Source organism: Poecilia formosa, unplaced genomic scaffold (assembly GCF_000485575.1).
Source record: "Poecilia formosa unplaced genomic scaffold, Poecilia_formosa-5.1.2 Scaffold325, whole genome shotgun sequence".
Taxonomy (NCBI): domain Eukaryota; kingdom Metazoa; phylum Chordata; class Actinopteri; order Cyprinodontiformes; family Poeciliidae; genus Poecilia; species Poecilia formosa.
This window is the reverse complement of record NW_006800264.1, coordinates 238,757-257,651: the sequence shown is the minus strand read 5'-3', so window position 1 is coordinate 257,651 and position 18,895 is coordinate 238,757. Positions and strand designations below refer to the sequence as shown.

Genomic DNA, 18,895 nt, shown 5'->3' with positions numbered 1-18,895 from the left:
ATCAGTGAGTGGTGTGTGCACTCCACCTTTTTAGTGTCACCACCCGGAAAGTGTTCGTTTGTCCTGTGCAACCCAGCCTAATAATATATCCCAATAGATGGTGTATCAACTGGAAACCAGGGAGGGGAGTTTTCTCACACGTCACTAAATAAACAGCCGGACTGATACCAGTGTGGGTAACGCTGTTATTTCAAGGGCCAACCTGTCCAGCAGCTCGGTGGTCCCCGACATGTAGGACGAGACTCTTCCTGTTGAAAACTGGTTACTGAAATGACTCAAAATCACTAAAAGAACTGAACTTTTAGTGATGTTTTTATTTAACCCTTTCACTGCTTCCACATCTAAACAAACTTATTTTCTGTTCTAGCTCAGCCAGGACTGAGTTATTTTTATTTGCCAAATGTCAGAACAATAAGGATATTTTATCCTTATTTTTAGTAAGGAAAAGATAAGTTATCCTTTTTAATAAGGATAAGATAAATTGTATAAACAGGTTTATACAAGTTTATATAAACTTCAGGTTTGTACATCAGAAATAAACTTGAGTAAACAGACTGCAACATCAGTATACTCTCCTATAGGTGAAAAAAAATAAATATTAGATCATTGCAAAAAATCAGGTCTGACATTTTGGACATAATTCAACCATTTTGACCCGGAGTCATCAAAAACCAACCAGTGTGACTTTAGCTGTGTCATTTGAAGAGGTGAAGACATGGTTGAAACCTTATCTTCTAAGTTTCTCATGTTCTAAACCCACCAAATGTGTTTCCTGAAAATCAATGTTGTCCCTTTTTGGTTTAATCAACATATTCCTCCACCTAACAGAGCTTGAAAGCCCATTAACATTAAGAGAAAGTGTCATAAGAGTAAAACATTTTTTGTATGTAGAATTATCAGTTCAACAAAGGTAGATTTCAGTTGTACCTGACATAAAACAGGGGAGAAAAAAAAACCCGCGCTTTTAACTCAGAACTTGCTCATACAGTCCAGAACAATTGAACAGTTTAAGTCTACTACTGACTGTCTTAATAAAACAGTGTATATGTACAACTCAGTCTAACCATCTGCTAAAATAACAAAGTGTTACTTGGTAAAACATACCTGCTTTTTCACACAATAAGAACAAAGGTAAGGTCAGTCTGGCAGAAACCTGGAGGAGCCAAAGTGCTACTACGCGGGAATTTCACATATTTTGACATACTTTCATGAGTTAAACACGTCTAAAACACAACAACGACAGAACAGCAGAACCATCGTGACCTACAATGAACATAGTTCAATAATATGCATAAATGAGAACCATAAACATATTTTATAATACCTTGTTTTCTAAGGGTGAATGCAGTATAACTTTTGACCAGCAGATGGTGCAGTTTTGCAGGATTTAACCTGAACCATTTTAAACTGCGTTTACGCATACAGGATGGCAGAAGAGAATATTACTCGTGGTTTTCCTTGAAGGAATCCTAATTACAAGTCTTTCTGAACACAGCAGAGAGGTCGGGAAGCAAGTTGTGGAGAAGTTTAAAGTGAGTGATGTGGAATATTTGTTTTTCAGCTAGTCAAATCATAGTTTCAGCGAACAACATCTCCACGGAAAGCTTAACCTGAATTACTAGGAACTGTGTATCCACCGTTGCCGACATGCACAGCGGTGAGACGAGGAAAGGCCTAAATCTGCGCCGTTCCCATATAAGTCACTGCATTGGATCAAACAAAACGGTCTGCCTCAAAGGAAAACTGCTCGTCTTTCATGTGAGCTAATGAAGTTCAGAAGTGAGTGCGGCGTTTGAAGTCATCCAGCAGTGTGTTTGTCGAGGCTGGGTGGGTTTGCCTCAGAGCCGGCTCAGATGCCACAGGTCAACCACGCTGAAGGTCTGCAGACTGTAGAGGCCTTTGTACTCAACAATTGATGCTCGCACAGGTACAATGGCCGCCTTTGATCCTCCGGTCAGCTGCATCACCCAAAAGTCAGAGAAGGGCAACGATTATAAAGCTCAAAGCGTCTACATCTCTACAAAGAAAGGCGAGGTCACAAATTTCCACCTGAAGTCTACAGACAGTCTTCATCCACAAAACACAGGGTTATCTGTTTTGCTATATATTGTTATCAGTAGCTATTTAGATGGAGAAGCTTATCATCATTTCACAGGCATTATATAAGAAGTTTTCAAAACCCTTCAGCTTTTTCTAAGCTTTTTCAAATTGAAAACTTGAAGAAATATAATTGTGTAGAATAACAAACTTAATTCATTTTATCTCCTTTTACAATCTCTTTTTGTATCTAAAGCATCTTCCCTTTAGACACTTCTTGACACTCAAGGGCACGAAACGAAATACATAAAATCAGTTAAAAGAAACAACGCGGCACACGAGTCAAGGAGGATGAGGATGGCGAGAAGTCTGGAATCAGCTGCCATGAGGAGACCGCTTGTGATTTCGGTGAGCGCCGTTTCAGTGTGAAAATTAGACTGGAAATGTTCGCAAAGATTATTGCAGGATGGATGGGAGTGAAGTTGGGAGGTAATTATTTTATTTTATTTTTTCACGGATTTTGGGAAGGAAATGTAGATTGAAAATAGGACAGTAGTTATTGAAGTCAGAGGGGTCTGGGGTAAAAAAAAAAAGTTCAGGGTTGGAGTAATGGCAGCAGTTTGGAGGGATGAAGGGACAGTTCCTGTGGTGAGAGAAGAGAAGATGATAGAAATTAGGGGGGATCAAAGAGGGGAGGCTGTAAGAGGTTGTGTGGGGAGGGGGTCTAAATGACAGGCTGGCAGACGATTTGGACATTCTGATGAAGTCACATATAGTCCCATTCTATAGCAGGATCAAGTAATTTCAATAAATGCTACGTATATTAAATATGACTGAAAAGAAATTTGATTTTGTGGTTTAATACCTTGAAACTGGGGCTCTGTCTCTTTAAAATTAAACTCACCCCCAAATAAACGTTTTAAAAAAAGATATTTAGAGTTCTATCTTTGTTTCTGTGCAAATTTCGACAGAAAATTTGCCTTCTTCCTCTTCCTCCTTCCCCCTGCCCACCCAGTGGAGAGTTAGGAGATGGGGTCTAGTTCCACTTTAAAAACTCCTGCTCTTTCTGAAACCTCGTCTTCAGGAAGTCATCACGTTGTGCCTCTATCCCTTTAGGAACATTTTTACGTGTGTTGCACTGAGAAGCAGCTCTTATAATGAATTCAGCAGAAGCAGGACTCCACCAGATGTTTGCTAATTGTTGCTGGCTAGTCTGAAGGATCTGAGTGGGGAAGTCAACACTGCAGGTAGGTTTGTGATAAGTAAAAAACTTTACTTATCACAACTTTGAACTTTTTTTAACTTTGATATAAAGTTAAAAAAAAGTTGATTTGAGATAATTCTGCCCTTTTAAAGAAAATGCTACACGGTAATATTTTATTTATAACTCCACCATATCTGTACCTTTACGTTTGACCCTTGTGAAGGCTTGTCCTTTTTAACAAAGTGTCAGTTTTTATTGCCACCACTGAAGTTCTCACGGTTGAGCTCAAACCTATATGTTATTCCCCTGGCACTGTTCAAGATAAAGTTATTTTTCTTTAACTTAGAAGTTTGTTTCTGAATGAAGGGAGGAGGCGCCAAACAGACAGAGGTAACAATCGCTAACGTATTTATCTCAGGTTTGATTCCCAGACCTGAATCTTTTCCTGCATGTAGCTTTGTTCCACTTACCTGTGAATTAAGGCCACAAGAGCTACAAGCTGGTCAGATTAAATTATTAATTTATACGTAAATGTGACAGGGGTATGAATACTTCTGAACTCAACTTTGAATGCGTGTGATTTGGAAACCTGTCGTAATGAAGTAGGTGTTGTGTGAATAAAAAACAACAATAGAGCAAATAAATAATTACAAAAAATCTTTCCGTCTTAATCTTCAGAGGTGCTGAAACATTTTTGTACGGCAGCAAGAAAGTACAGGTCGTTCAGTAATTACTCTCTGCATACCACAGTGGGTGCAGTGGAGCTATTATCAGCTCTGTCTCGGCCCGGAGGCGCTGCGATTTTCTCTCTGCTTATCTTTGCAGACTGCTGGTTTCACAGCAGAGGATGGGTTTGCTGTGGTGACAACAGCTTCCACTTTTTTGTCTTGCGTCGATTATTTCTGGTACCTTTTGCACAACTTATTTAAAACCAATAGAAAGTAACTGCTGCGTTCACGCATTACAGACTTGTCACTTGTTAAAGAGCAGCAGTAAGACGTGTCAGAAGTCGGTAGAACCTTACTGAGACCCGGGTTGTTCAAGCTTCTGGGTTTTTTTTTACCAACATGTGTGACATATTCAAAATATATGATGATCATTTCAACTTGTTAGGATCTTATGTTGTTTTGGAATTTGATTTGACTCTAGTTTTGTCATTATTTCATTCAATAATTTTGTAAAATAAATACTAAATGGGTTGGATGTGTGGAAGATTACCACCAAAATCCATTTGATATCATCTGTATGTTTTTATGTTGTATCAAATATTCCCCCTGCTGACCTTCATGGCCAAAGCTATTCTATTGGCTTTCATTAAAACCACACATTTTAATCCAACTGTAATTACAGTTTAATATGTTTTATTAATAATGTCATCATTTAATTTCCTTCATATTCTGCTGCTTTCACATTGTTGCCAGATTCAGGAATAGTTTTATTGTGGCATCTCTGGAGTGATGCCACATCATTATTTCTGATGATCAAAATGTTGACTTAGATGGTGATTAGGAAATTATCTCTCACATACACAGAAAGAAAGAACAAAAATCCGTATTTCCCTTAGTGGTCCCAAATCACCAAGGTCACCAGAAAAATCATCTTCTTTATAAAAAGTATTAATGATATCCAAACATTTTTTATATTTTTGTGCATTTTTGGCACATTCAGTGTCTTGCTGATGGTGCATTTACACATTTCCAGTCAATCACAATCCATATTTTCACTCTAGTGTTTGCAAGAAAAAGTATTTATTTATTACAATAGTTGACGTTAAGACAGCTTGTTTTCCCCAGAGTCCATCGTTCTGGACCCTGTTCTATTTGAATTCCTTTTACCCTTGGCGTTAATTCAATAGCAAATTACTTCATTATTTATGTGGTGTGAGTTGGTATAGTGGACCACCTCTAATGGCCCAAAATACCAACACCTCTCCCTCCCATGAATGCCCGGGCTAGTTAGCATGGTACCGCAACACGGAGTCACTTGTTTATGGTGGAAAAGTCTTTGTAAACATACATATCAGAATGTCATTTATGATAAACAGGGTTTTCCACTGATACATTGATTGATTTCTCACCTGTTTAGTAAAAAAATAACAAAACCAAAGAACAAATGTGCATGACTGAGAAGGATTAGCAATTTGTACACTAAACGATTTATACAATAAAATGAATAAATTGATAAAAGCCTAATTTTTATCAATGTCCTAAAATAAATATCTTAGTTTTTCACCTCAGTGCCCATTAATAAGCACAAGCCAACTTCTAATGCTAGCACTAGCTTAAATCACAGGTCTGTTGTTAGCTTCAAAACTATAGCAGTAAGTCCAAGTATAATATTTAAAATAGTATTTTTTTTTATACACAGGTTATTGACTTTTCCTGTGATGCTTCAGATGAGCTGGCTGCTCCACCCGGCTGGTCCACTGTCGCCAGCCATCTTTGAATTTGGAAAATGTTGTGTTTTGTATGATCGGGTTTGATTACTCTCCCCTACCACATCACTTCAACTCTTGTTTACTCAAGTGAAGTTTTCTTCTGCAGGGATAACTTCGTAATTGTACAAATTAGAATTGTATTCATAAGACTTTGCACTCGCATCTTTTAGATTCATTTACTAAAATCCCAACCCGCACATTTTTTTGTGTGTAAAACTCTTATATTGAAATACTAATAGAATTTCAAAAGTTAGAAAATCTTTTTATAGTCACTTTTCTCCATAACCTTTTTTTTTTTTTTTTTTAAATCTTCATGATGCTGGCTGATCTCTAATGTTTTCTAAAAGAAAAAAAATTGACTGAGAACAAATTACACACAGACAGACCATTATTCGGGGGTATCACAATAAATCAATCAGGCAAAAAAAAAACAAAAAAAAAAACATGGCTCATTTTCACAGATTAGTTAACAGTAAGTTAAAGGGACATTTATTATTAAAGTTTGATGACAATACTTTAAAATTAGAACTCTGTGTGCTCATGTGTTTGTGTCCCTTTAATGCTTTAAGATTTGGTCAATTACAAGCTAAAAATTTCAAGATATTTTACTGAGATTTTATGTGACAAGATTCACACAATTTAAAGTGGAAGGAAAATAAGTCATATTTTTGTAATAATAAAAAAAATAGAGATGGAATGTGTTTCTTTTATGTTTTTGGTGACAATATGTTGCAATGTATTGTCACCGAACTTTAAAATAACCATCCCTTCAACTTGCCACAAATTTAGGAAAGATGTTTCCAAATTCTGAGTATTACTCGCCGAGTTACGCCACAGCTCCGGCTTCCTTGGTCAGTCTGCTTGGCTCTGTGAGCTCTTGATGCTGTAAATAACAAGTCAGCTCAGGAATGTGAACGTCTTTTGCAAAGGAATTTTAGGCTAATAAATTTCTCAAAGCCTCGTAATGCACAGAGTTTCGTAGTGACGAAGAGCTTGCCCATTCCGCTTTTTAAGTACTCGGTCTACTTTAAATACTTGTCAGCGTAACAGGCAGTTTTACTCTCCGTTGGACGGGGGTTGGCATGTGCTGATAACATCTGACACAACGGTGAATCAGAGCAGGAAGCTCCTCGGTGATTTATGTGCTCCTCGCTCCCAGGGCAGGTAGTGGTGTGTTCAAACCGAACACCGAATGCCCCGGTTCTGATCATCAAGCTAAGTACAGCACCCTGTCCACAGCTGACGAGCGTTCTGTTACTGGATGACAAGCTGAGAAGATCAAATATGTGTCATAAAAATATTCCCCCTGCAGAGCGGCGCAGAGTGCAGCCTTTAGGTTGAGGGGAATGTGAATCTCTGCCTGTTGTGCAGCAGTCAGGCGGACAAAGGGCTCAGACTGCGGCCGTCAGCGGCTGGGGGGGACACACTAAGCGTCTGGTGACAGATTTGCCGGGATGCATGACCACTTTACACTGGCCTGACTGTGTGTGGGAGTCCTGGCTGGATGGAGTGTTTTTACTACTGACGGAGAACAACTCAGGAATTCTTGCTCAGTCCTGTCCTCATGACATGACATGCCGTGACTTTTAACTGTCTGCAGTACGACAAACCTGCAAATCGTACTTTTTTACAGACCAGCGGGTCTCAAACTTTGTGTTCGGATCTCCAGACACAACTCCCAGGTAAAAGTTGAATTGCCAGATCAACTAGGGATGAGTAAATCCTGATGTTGACATTCAGTGGTGGGCAGCGGACCCAAAAATTGTACTCAACTAAGAGTGGCACTACTTTAACATATTTTTACTCAAGTAAAAGTAAAAAGTAGGTGTGCTGTGGTAGCGGAGGGGTTATGCACAACCCACATAAGGAGACCCTACACAGCCATCGCAGGTTTGATTCACGACCTGGTGATGTTTGACACGTCTTCCCTCTCTCTCGTTACCCTACTTTCCTGTCCTAACACTTTCAAATAAAGGCCAAAAAAATCTTAAAGTAAAAAGTAACTGTCCAAGACATTACTCAAGTAAGAGTAAAAAAACAGTATTTGGTAAAAAGTCTACAGAAGTACCAATCAAATTATCAATCATTTAATATTTAAAAATGACATCTTCAGACAAACCAAAATATTAAGTTAAGTGGAAATTTTGGTATTTTAAGGACCAAATCTACAAAATGAAAAAAAAACCTTTGATCCTTTTTAGACGTCAGCTGGATGGGACAATATGCAATCAACACATGAAGAGCATTAATACTGAACTAGTGCAGGATGATCCACTGTAACCTCCTGTTTCAGTTTTCTGTCCACCTTTGGACACTTGATACATGCTGAGCACCAGTGAAAGTCCTTTTCTTCAGTTACCTTTCTGCTCTTTTTTCTACCTTACCGGTAATGTTTCTACCTGATCAAAAGCACACCTGGAGTGTTGCTTTGATCATTTCAGGCACATTTGAGAAAATCCTTGCATCTCCATGGCAACCATTCAGCTGTGCAAAATGCCTGGGTGGACCGAGCGCCACTTTTGAGATGAAGCTGCTGCTCTGAGCTGCAGCTTCAGCGCTCCCTCACACAGCTCCTTCAGACTAGCGGCAGCAGCAGTTAGCAAACACCCGGTGGAACCGCGCACCTGCTGGGCTCATCATGAGAGCCACCTCACATCGAAACCCTGTGTGTCATCTTGTGAAAGTCTGTGTGAAAAGGAATGACCAATTTCACCGTAAAGCGTCTTTGAGTGTCTGAATAAAGACATGTTGTAGACACACTGGACTGGATGGGAACATGTTGAACATGTTTTCATCGTCAGAGAGTTTAGACTTGACTTGGAATTGACCACTGTTACAATCCCAATGATGCACTTTGCGCTGGGATAGGAGGAACATGAGGAACCTGAGAGATGCTTTCTTTTGAAAGGTACATCTCTTTCTCTTTCTCACTGTTTATTACATGCTGTTTTTATTTTAATTATGTAAAGCACTTTGAAATGCCTTGCTGCTGAAATGTGCTTTACAAATAAAATTTGATTGATTGATTGATAAAACCCTCTAATGAAGAGCAAAAAAAATAAATTAATTAATTAATGCTAGCAGACGATGACGGCTCTTCTGGTGGCTCATCAGCTGTTTCTGCAGACCTAAATCTGCCATCACTGGTCAGGCCAGCTGTATTTTTCTGCTCAGAAAAAAATAAATAAACTCCCAGACAATCATCGCTCCAGATAACTACTGCTGGAATATGTCCAAGGTGGAAATGGAGACAAGACAATGCAACATTACTGGACACTTTTAATCAGTTTGAACACCAGTTAACAAAACCGGTCACATTATCAGTGACAGACTCGAATCAAAAGCGATACCTGTACACCTTGCTGTCTCAATTAGACGACTTTCTGCCCCAAAGATAAAAGTTTGTTTCTGCAGGAAACAGATCCCTTAGCTTTACTTGGAATGAGTTCCAAAGCCTCAGAATAAATATAAACTTTCCGTTCTTGAGGAGCCTCAAGCTGTCTAAACAGTGATTGAGGGGAGGGGGGAGGCAGCAAAAAGCAACATGAGGCAGTCATGGGAAAGCAGAATGCATTATGTCAAGAAGAATGGCTTTTCATTTTCTATCTCAGAAAGACGAACATGAAATTGAATCTTACTTGTTTTGTTTTTTGTTTTTGACTTAATTTTCATTTGCCAAGTTCAAGAGCTTCCGTTCTGGATGATTTACCGTCATTTTCTCATTCCTGTGATCCAACTGGTGTGGAAACAAAACCATAAACGATCCCTGGAACGGAAACTGACAAACTGTGGCGGTCGGCTTCACACATCAACACTTAATGACAACACAAGGCCAGCAAAAGCAAAAAGAACACCCCACAATCTTCTTTAATAGAATAAAAACGAGATTTGAAGTCTTTGCTGTTTGACGTTTGAATTTTATGTCTTCTGATATCAGAATGTAAAAGCATACAAGAAGGCAATAAACATGGTTCACCATGGCAACAGGAGGAAATCTGAATAGCGTATTCCTCACCAGTAGAATTAGAAATTTTAGTTAATATCTAAACTAGGGCTGCCAATTTAACGCATGCTTTTAATCTGAAAATGTTAACATTTGAGAAAATCCTTGAATCTCCGTGGCAACCATTCAGCTGTGCAAAATGCCTGGGTGGACCGAGCGCCACTTTTGAGATGAAGCTGCTCCTCTGAGCTGCAGCTTCAGCGCTCCCTCACACAGCTCCTTCAGACTAGCGGCAGCAGCAGTTAGCAAACACCCGGTGGAACCGCGCACCTGCTGGGCTCATCATGAGAGCCACCTCACATCCAAACCCTGTGTGTCATCTTGTGAAAGTCTGTGTGAAAAGGAATGACCAATTTCACCGTAAAGCATCTTTGAGTGTCTGAATAAAGACATCTTTAAAACCGGTAGCAGATTGAACCAGCTACCTGTTTTGACCTAAAAGCCCAGAAGGGCTGCCTGGTTCACAGAAGGTCGTTTTGGGCCCCGACACAGAGGGAGCAACTAAAGACAGCAAAACATTGCAGGTTCCCATGAACCAGCAGCAACGAAAGTTGAAAATATTCATATATACGAGCGCGAAATTTCGCATGTGCAAGTTATGCCGGTTGCTTGGGTGGAGGAGGAGAAGCAATTGTCGCCTCGTTCCACAGGAAATTAATGCAGAGGGACGTTTCTAAAGTAACGTTTAAAACAAAATGACTTCCTTTAAACCAGTGTTTCTCAATTCCGGTCCTCAGGCCCCCCCTGCCCTGCATGTTTTAGGTGTTTCCCTTCTGCAGTACTTGGTGGTCATGCAATTATTTGAATCAGCTGTTCTGGAATAGAGACACATCCTCAGTTCCAGCCTGAGGACTGGAACTGAGAAGCACTGCTTTAAGCATTCCTGAATATGAAAACTTGGAATGCTGAGAATCTTCAGGCATGTTTAGTTCGAGATGATAAAACATTTTTCGAAAACGTGCACACAGTGGCGGTTTGTGATATGGGCTAAATGGGCAGTTTCACCTAAATAGCAAGAGTTAGCTTTTCAGAGACCAAGTCATCGCATGTGTGAGATCTGACACAAAATATAAGATCTATCCTCCATATACCTGAAGACCACTGGTCCAGGTATAACCTGTACAATAATTAAACATAATCATAGTTAACACGTATCACAGATGGAGGATCAAAACAATCTTTCAAGAGGTTTGCATTGTATTTTGGGGATCTGTAAATATTTAGAAAAATGGCCAAAGCAGAGTCAGCAGCCAGATATTCACACACACGCACACACACACACACACGTCCTTGTTCTTCTGTACTAACTGAGGACTTTATATTGACTTTCAGTCATATTAGTAACTGCATTTATGCCTCGCCCAGACAGTTTCCCAACCATTACCAGTGAGTCTAACCGTAACCCAAAACAGAATTCCTCTAAATCTAACGAAGAGCGAAAAGGACCTGCAAAAAACAAAACAATCTAAAAAAACAGAAAATCGAGGAGCCCCTGTAAAAGTGGTCCTCCATATGTGGTACATACACGTACACAAAAACACACAAGTACAATACAGAGCAAAACGATTTCATTTATAAAGCACTTTAAAACATCACGGTTGCCCTGTTTAGTTGCTGGATTCTTACCGTTTTTCATTGACTCAAAACACCGAGTTATTCTCAGTATTGCCTCAGAGATATCAGACGCCGTGTCATTGGCAAAACTAAGTACTCTGGTATGTATAAAAGCTTTTCATCTAATTCGCTGCTCCACCACCCACTGCTGAGTCTGTGGGTTGTTGCCTGGCTCCTTCTGGACCTTTTTTTTTTAGGAGGAAACCGTCTACAGCTCAGTCTTCATACCTCTGGCGAGTGTTTGAAGCTGGACTTTCTTTCTTTCCTTCTTTCTTTCTTCCTCTCTTTCTTCGTTGGACTCAAATTCTTGTAGAAGTGCGTCAAAGTTGTTTTAAGTGGAGTTCCTGTGTTCTCAGTTGGATGGGTGTTTTGACCACAGTCTGCTTCTGCTTTTCTTCTTGAGACATTTCTCCATAATGGTGGTCGGGTTGTTTCATCTAAGAGCATCATTATCTGTGTTAGCAGTTCCCCAGAAATGAACTGAAATGACTGAATTGAAATGATTTTCTTTTTTTGTAAAGTGCCTAAAGGCAACATTTGTTGTGAATTCGCTGTATATAAATAAACTGAACTGAATTGAATCAAAGTGAGGGCTTTGCTTTTCGAGGACGGCGGGTTGGTTGGGCCTCATTTACATCAGCATTCTGCTGCCTTGTGCTTTGGTCGATGTTTTTACTGTTTGAATGATCAAAAAGGTTGTCAAATAGTCAGGTCAACGAAACCTTAACTTCCATCGCTGCCATATTATTCTTGAGCAGTCTGCTTTGCAGCCCTTTGTGGAGAAGGGAGGCGTCTTAGACAGCGTTTAGCCCCGTGGATCCAAAAAATACAAACCTGAAGTCTTTGCAGTACTCCAGCACTGCAAAAACACAAAATCTTACTGTTACGACTGGCGTTGTACATTTAGTTATGCAAACATGTTTACTTAGTTTTCTCATGGTTTTCCTAATTAATTAGGGAGGTAAGTTTTTGTTATTTGGTTTATTTACTTTCAAATATGTAAGTTTTGGTTAATATTCAGATAGTCTCCTTTTCTTTATCGTTTTCGGCCACTTGTTGTGACATCTCGGTCGAAAATACATCTTTTTAAAATAAATAACATTATAAAATGTTCATCTTTGTGTGTGTCGGCTGCTTGAGAAGAGGATGGATCCTTCATGTTACTATCTGGTCATAACCTTTACCCAGTATTTGTCATCTAGTTTCTATTGCAAATCTCTTAGTACACTTGAAATAAGACAAAACTAATTTACAAGTAACTTATTTAGCAAGATATGGGAGCTTTCTTTAAGTAAAAAACTCCTTAAAATTGATGAAAAAGTTCTAGTTCATTGGCAGATTGCTTCACTTATAACAAGACATATTCCCCATGTTACAAGTGAAATAATCTGATTGAAACTAGAACTTTTTCATCATTATTAAAGATGTATTGACTTGAAACAGCTTTTATGTCTTGCTGAGAAGTTACTTTTAAGTTTTGTCTTATTTCAAGTGTAATAAGATATTCGCGCTAGAAACTAGACCAAAATAATGTGGCAAGATTTTGCAATGATCACAGCAGGGTATACAAAATGCCAACTAAAACTCTAGCACTATTCAATGACTTGATGTCAGACTCTTTGTACGCACCATCGCTTTTACATTGAGGTAACCACAACAACGGGGCGATGTTCTGATGTTTCTCCTCCTCTGTCTCTTCTTTTTTTCCCCCATTAAATTTCAAATGCGAGTTTAGGAAGTTAATAAATGAGAGGAAAAGGTAAACACTGCCAAGGAAAATGCGAGCTGGAGTTGTTTTAGGACACCCAGCAGAGCTTCCATCATGCTCAGAATCCTCTTTGAATGTTCATACTGCTGATGTCAACTTTTTTTTTTTTTTTAATGATGATGATGATTTTCTTCCTACTGTTGCACTTTGGGCATTATATCATATGTGGACATCAGTTTTTAATTTTTTTTTCAGAGAGAGAATTACTATGTATATTCTTTATTTTACCAGAAGACACCTCAGTATGCAGCAGATGGACATGAGACATGAATGTCTTTCAGGAGGAAGACAACAAATTGCAAAAAGCTGTTGATGAGTTACATCAACAGAGTCCAGTGTTAAAATTGGATAGAAAATGCTCACCTTCACTTCCCTGGGAAAACAATTTATCCACAGAAAACCTTTTCTCCAGAGAGCAGACAGTTTTTTTTTCTTTTTTAGCTAGGCTCTATGGAATTATCATTATCATTATCCAACATGTTGCAACCACGACTTATTCTAACCAACCAATAACAAATCTTTCTTCTTCTTCTTCTTTTTTTTCTTTTTTTCAGTCATCACTAATAAGCCGGGTTCTGATTTATTGGATATGACGTTTCAGGTGCACACTGTGATACGTGTGATTTATGCATTGCCTTAATGACAGTCTTCATAAACACCTCGCTTTTCCCCCCCTTTCATCTTCGTTCTTCAGAGTCAACGTCATTGTTGGGAAATAAGATTACGATCTGAATGCTGCTGTCAAAGTAGATAAAATAATAATAACATTTATCAAGTGGCTTCAGTAATAAATATTCAGCCTGCTGACAAATACTGTTCTCTGTAGAAAGCCGGCCGTCACAGTTTCCAGAGCCGCCGTGCCGTTTGGACTCCGCCTCGCGACGCTGGAAGTTCCTTATCTAAATGATCGAACATAAAACTTCAAACCAAATTTCTTCGAAACCTAATTTAGTGTGATTGCTGCTTCAGGCATTTGACGGTGTGTGTGTGAGTCACGGAAATAAGACAGCTGCAGCGATAAGAGCTGGCTCAGTATGGAACAAGGTAAACTTTTTCACCGTAACGCAGGTGTTCACAGGTGCACTGGCACCGACACACTCGGGAAATTTTAACATCAGACACCCCAAACCTCTGGCAGACCGGCACGACACCATGAAACACATCAATTCATTTTCCAATAACTTGACATGTTGGGAATAAGTCGGATCTCTGCTTCGTCTTCTACTGAAGCAAATTATGTGCCACTCTGGAACGAAGAAATTTGATATCAAATTCTTTTTAAAAAAATGGTGGTGCAATTAAACAAATGTATCATTAGGCATGTATTGGAAAGTTTTTCTAACTTTCCATGCAGTGGAATGTTTCATGGAACAGAACTTTCCAACCTAAAGGCAAAAATCTATAATTAGAACATTTCTGGTGGTGTCTCATCTTAGGCAGCGTGCTGATGCCAAATACCATTCTGCTACTTTATTAAGATCAAGATCATGTTTAAACAACAAAACAACTCACTGCACTCATCAGTAACGCACACAGTCTTCAGCAGTACTCGCTCATCGTGATGTTCAGGACACTCCAGTTTCTTCAGTCTTGCTGCAATTGGAGAAACGATCACAGTTTTCTTAGCAGTGAAGGTCCAGCTGACTGAGACGTTTTTAGGTCATGGTGGCCATGTTGCTCGTGGCAGATACATGTTGAGGAAGTTATGATTCCTAATCTTGATGTGGCCCCAAACGAAGGTCAGTTTGATGTCCCTGCTCTGTCGAATGACCTGTTCCAGGTTTTTCCAGGTGCACACTTGCTGTGCTTTGGCATGGCTGCATCAAGCAAGGTGTTGCAGTAGCTGATCCTTGAGCATTATGAGTCATCTCCTCCTCCTCTTATTGTTTCTGATTGATAAGAACCACGATCAGTGGGCCAATCTTTTAGCTAACGAAAATGCTGTAAAGTTACACATTTGCACGGCGCTCAATGTGCGATTGGTTGAAACTTGCTTTCGTAATGCTGTGTAAGGAGCCAGTTGGACGCTATGAAGCTTACTGGAAATTGCCTGAGCTGTGAACATCCATCCTCCTCCGTGAATGGAAAAGTTCCAATATGCTGTTAAGGATAATTAAATATTTAGAAATGTTACCAAGGATTGAACGGCTTTGCTTGCTTCTTCTGCTGGCGTTGCAAAAACTACAAGCAGTCTACAATTCTCAAACAGCAGAACATCAACATCATCGTTCACAACACCTCCTTCTGCTCTGATTGAACCAGTAGAAATTTAAGGGAATCCAAGTGAATGGGAGAAAGCCCAGACTGAGCTGTAAAGTGAGATTTGATTCAAACAGAAAAGTGCGGGAAGGCGACCGCCTAGCTAGAACTCACCTAGGATCCCTGACAGGAAGCTGTTATTTAAAGAAATCCAGAAGAAGTCCTGTTTGTAGCCTCCAACATGGTACACAGCAGCGACGTGACAGACAGGTGCTCTAATCTCATAAAAAACATAATTTTTTGGCCTATATACCAAACAGTACAGTTTAAGACAAACATATCGTCTTTCATATTTACTCACAGTTTGTATTCTTTCTGTTCTGACTGTAACAACCCAACGCTGCAGGAGGCCGTCAGACAATCCTGCGGCGCTAGCGACGAAGCTTTGTATTAGTCCAGCCGAAGCTTTCCGGCCAGCTGCTTTTTCAAAATGTCATTCTACTGAGTCAAAGTTTAGCTAAGGAATGTTTTGGGTCAAATATTCTGTGTGCTAAGTCCTATTCTATGACTCTGATTGAAATCCTCTTGGACGTCATCCCTTAGCAGTGGTAAAAAGCCCTCTCCCCACCTTCCCTTTTTTTTTGTTACTTCCACAAAACACACAGCATCCAAATTGTATCTGGCTTTTGAGGGGGGGTAACCGTTTTACAAAAAGGCAGCCCGGCCTCTTGGTGAAACGAGGAGCATTTTTTGAGGGGCGGACTGCGGTTGTTGTAGCAACGCTGCCGAGGAGTGAATGGAGCAGATGTCAGGGTAATCCATCAGCTGGCAGCTACACACTCCCACTGTTTGCTGAAGAGCAAGCCCGCTTTGACGGCCTCGATCCTGCACCACCACTCTCAACCAAACGTGGTCTGTCCTCATATTAAAAAAAATAAAACTGGAGCTTCAAATATGGGAACCAAGCAGTTGGTATTAATTTAGGGACATTTGTTAAACACAGCAAAGAACGGAAAAAGTTCTGGTTCCATTGGCAGATTACTTCACTGATAAGACCATTTCCCCATGTTATAAGACAAATAATCTGTCAATGGAACTAGCACTTTTCATCAATATTAAGGAATTATTGACTTAAAATAAGCTTTTATATCTTGCTACAAAATTACTTCTAAGTTAGTTTTGTCTTATTTCAATGGTACTAAGATATTTGCGCTAGAAACTAGAACAAAGTTGGAGATTTTTAGTTAGCTGGAGGAACACCTGTGGAAGTATTTTAAGGCCACGTTTGGAAAACATAGATTTTTTGCTGTTGTCGTTACTCCATTATTTTACTAATTGAGTAATTGCTCCATTATTATTTAGTTGATTAATCAACTAAAATACTTGGATCGAATAAAATATTATCAATTAATGTCAATTAAGTTCAATTAATGTTGACCCAAATTTTTTACGTGCATCCCTACCAATCACTTTAATGTAACTTAGAAAATGTACCTGTAACAATAAAGGTTAACTTCTCTAATCAACCTGGACACAAATTCACGTTGACTAGAGAAGTCAATCTGAATACTTTTGCAATTTCAGATTTGCAAAAACATTTGCAAAACTGAAATTATATTAAATTTAATAGTAAACATAGTAAAGCAGCAGGTTGACAAAGACACTTTTAAAAAGATGTTTTCTCCAGTCTTTAGTTTCCTTATTCATTTTCAGTCATTTTAATCTACCAGATGAATATGACATTTATAGCTTTTGTGTCCATGTGAACGACGACAGCACCTTTGGCACTTTCATCATACACTGAAAAGCTATGTACCCGCTATGGTGGACTCTGCCATCCATTTGTTGGGAAAGGTGGGGGGGGAGGAAATTTATTTTCTGGTTTGACCGACTCCATAAATCTAAGTATCATCTACAAAGCTGCTATGTTCCATCTATCTGCATGAGTCTCCACTCCACCTGTATACATACACCCGCCGCGTTCTTCATTGCCATTTGCTCCAAATCAGCCAGTAGGCAGAAATTCTGGGAGAAAGATTGTTGTATTCCAGTCAATTTTAAGGATGCCTGTCAGTCCCCCAAAAAGCAATTAAAACCTGGAAATGTCCACGGAAAGTAGGACGTTTGATCATCCTATGTTGTGCTAATAGCACTTAGCATTTGTCAACAACTCATTGGTGGAGGTGAGTGTTGTACGACACATATAATTATCTGGCCAGAACATATGCTACTAAATAGCAAAATATGATTTGATGATAATTTTCCCTGAAGAATCTTAATAATCGAGGTACTCGAGTCATTTGAGGAATTGTTACTGCCCTACTTTCTTTGACACCAGACTGGTTTCTAAAGATGCTTGAAGGTGCCACATTTATCTGTTCAAAAAAATTATATGCAATTATTTAAACATCATGGGAATGTCCAACCATCAAAATGCTCAGGAAGGAGACAGGTTCTGTGAGCCAGAGGTAAAAGTCTTTTAGTCTAAAATGTTCTGTCTGGAGGAATGGACCAGAACTCCAAAACCCAAAAGGTTTGACTCATGTCATATAGTTTAAAAGATCAAATGTATGTAAACTTTTGAATTCAAGGAAAGTTACAAAAACGACTCTAAAAATGTTCTAAGTTTTCTGGCATGTAGGAAATAATTTTTCTATTTGCTTTAACTGACCTAAAACAAGAGAGGTATGGCCAGATTTATATTCACATAGTGAGAAGAAAATGTGTTTGTGTCGTTCTATTCTGGTTTCAACTAGGCTAGTTGTAATTGATAGACCAGCTAAAGCTAGCATAAAAAGGGTTTGAATTTATCTCAGATCCAGTTTCAAACTATAGAGGTAAAAGGAAAGCATCATAAGTGAACACCAATGTTTCTTTGTCCACTTCTGATGAAATACCACTCACACACTGCACTAGCATTTTTAATGGCAGCTGTTTGAAGCTACGCTCTTAGCTGTTTGAGTTCATTAGCTAACAGCTATTACACAAACATACAAAAAAATACAAATAAAGACAATCTATATAAAAATAATTTCTTAAAAATATATTATGTCAACCAAATTTATAGAATGTTTGTCTTACACTTCCTACACACTGCTAGCTTGAAGAGTCAACATGGCTGCTCAGTCACAAACACCATAACTTAAAAGTTCAACACACCTAGCAGCACATTTAAAGGAAAAAAAAAAGAAAAACAATCTCAAGAAAGACTTTGCAGTAGCTACACACATTGATCCACAGCTCATAGAACATTTTCACAATCATGGTTCAACTGGGGTTCTAGCAAGTAATGATCTTAATACGTGTTGGTGAAAACACAAAAGGAAGGCAGACCTGGAATGATGTGAGATTCTCACCGAATCATGGAGTTGATATTTAGTGGTGCTTATGGCACAGAATGCTGATGCTTCCTTGTTCTGCTCTTTGTAGACCAATACTGGAAGTATAACCACCTGATATTAGTGAGTTAAATAGTCATGCTACATGCTGATAGCTCGAGTTTAGCTAGCTAAACTAGAGCTCTACACATTTGTAGCTGTAGTACTACAAATGTGTAGCACTACAGCTGCTAATCTTGTTCTAAATAGCTCCAGGAAAGTTACAAAAATGTCTCTAAAAATGTTCTAAGTTTTC

The 18,895-nt window shown here is 39.0% G+C and overlaps 1 long non-coding RNA gene across 2 annotated transcripts; it reads left to right on the top strand.

The window, feature by feature from the left end:
- The first annotated feature begins 1,379 nt into the window (after nt 1–1,379).
- Nucleotides 1,380–4,590, top strand: LOC107833101 (uncharacterized). 2 transcript variants are annotated; one of them, XR_001658805.1, is made up of 4 exons: nt 1,380–1,532; nt 2,327–2,445; nt 3,122–3,284; nt 4,067–4,590. It is a non-coding gene; the product is annotated as an uncharacterized LOC107833101 (long non-coding RNA). The 2 variants fall into 2 exon arrangements; XR_001658804.1 differs by having other exon boundaries at nt 2,294–2,445.
- The last annotated feature ends 14,305 nt before the right edge of the window (nt 4,591–18,895 follow it).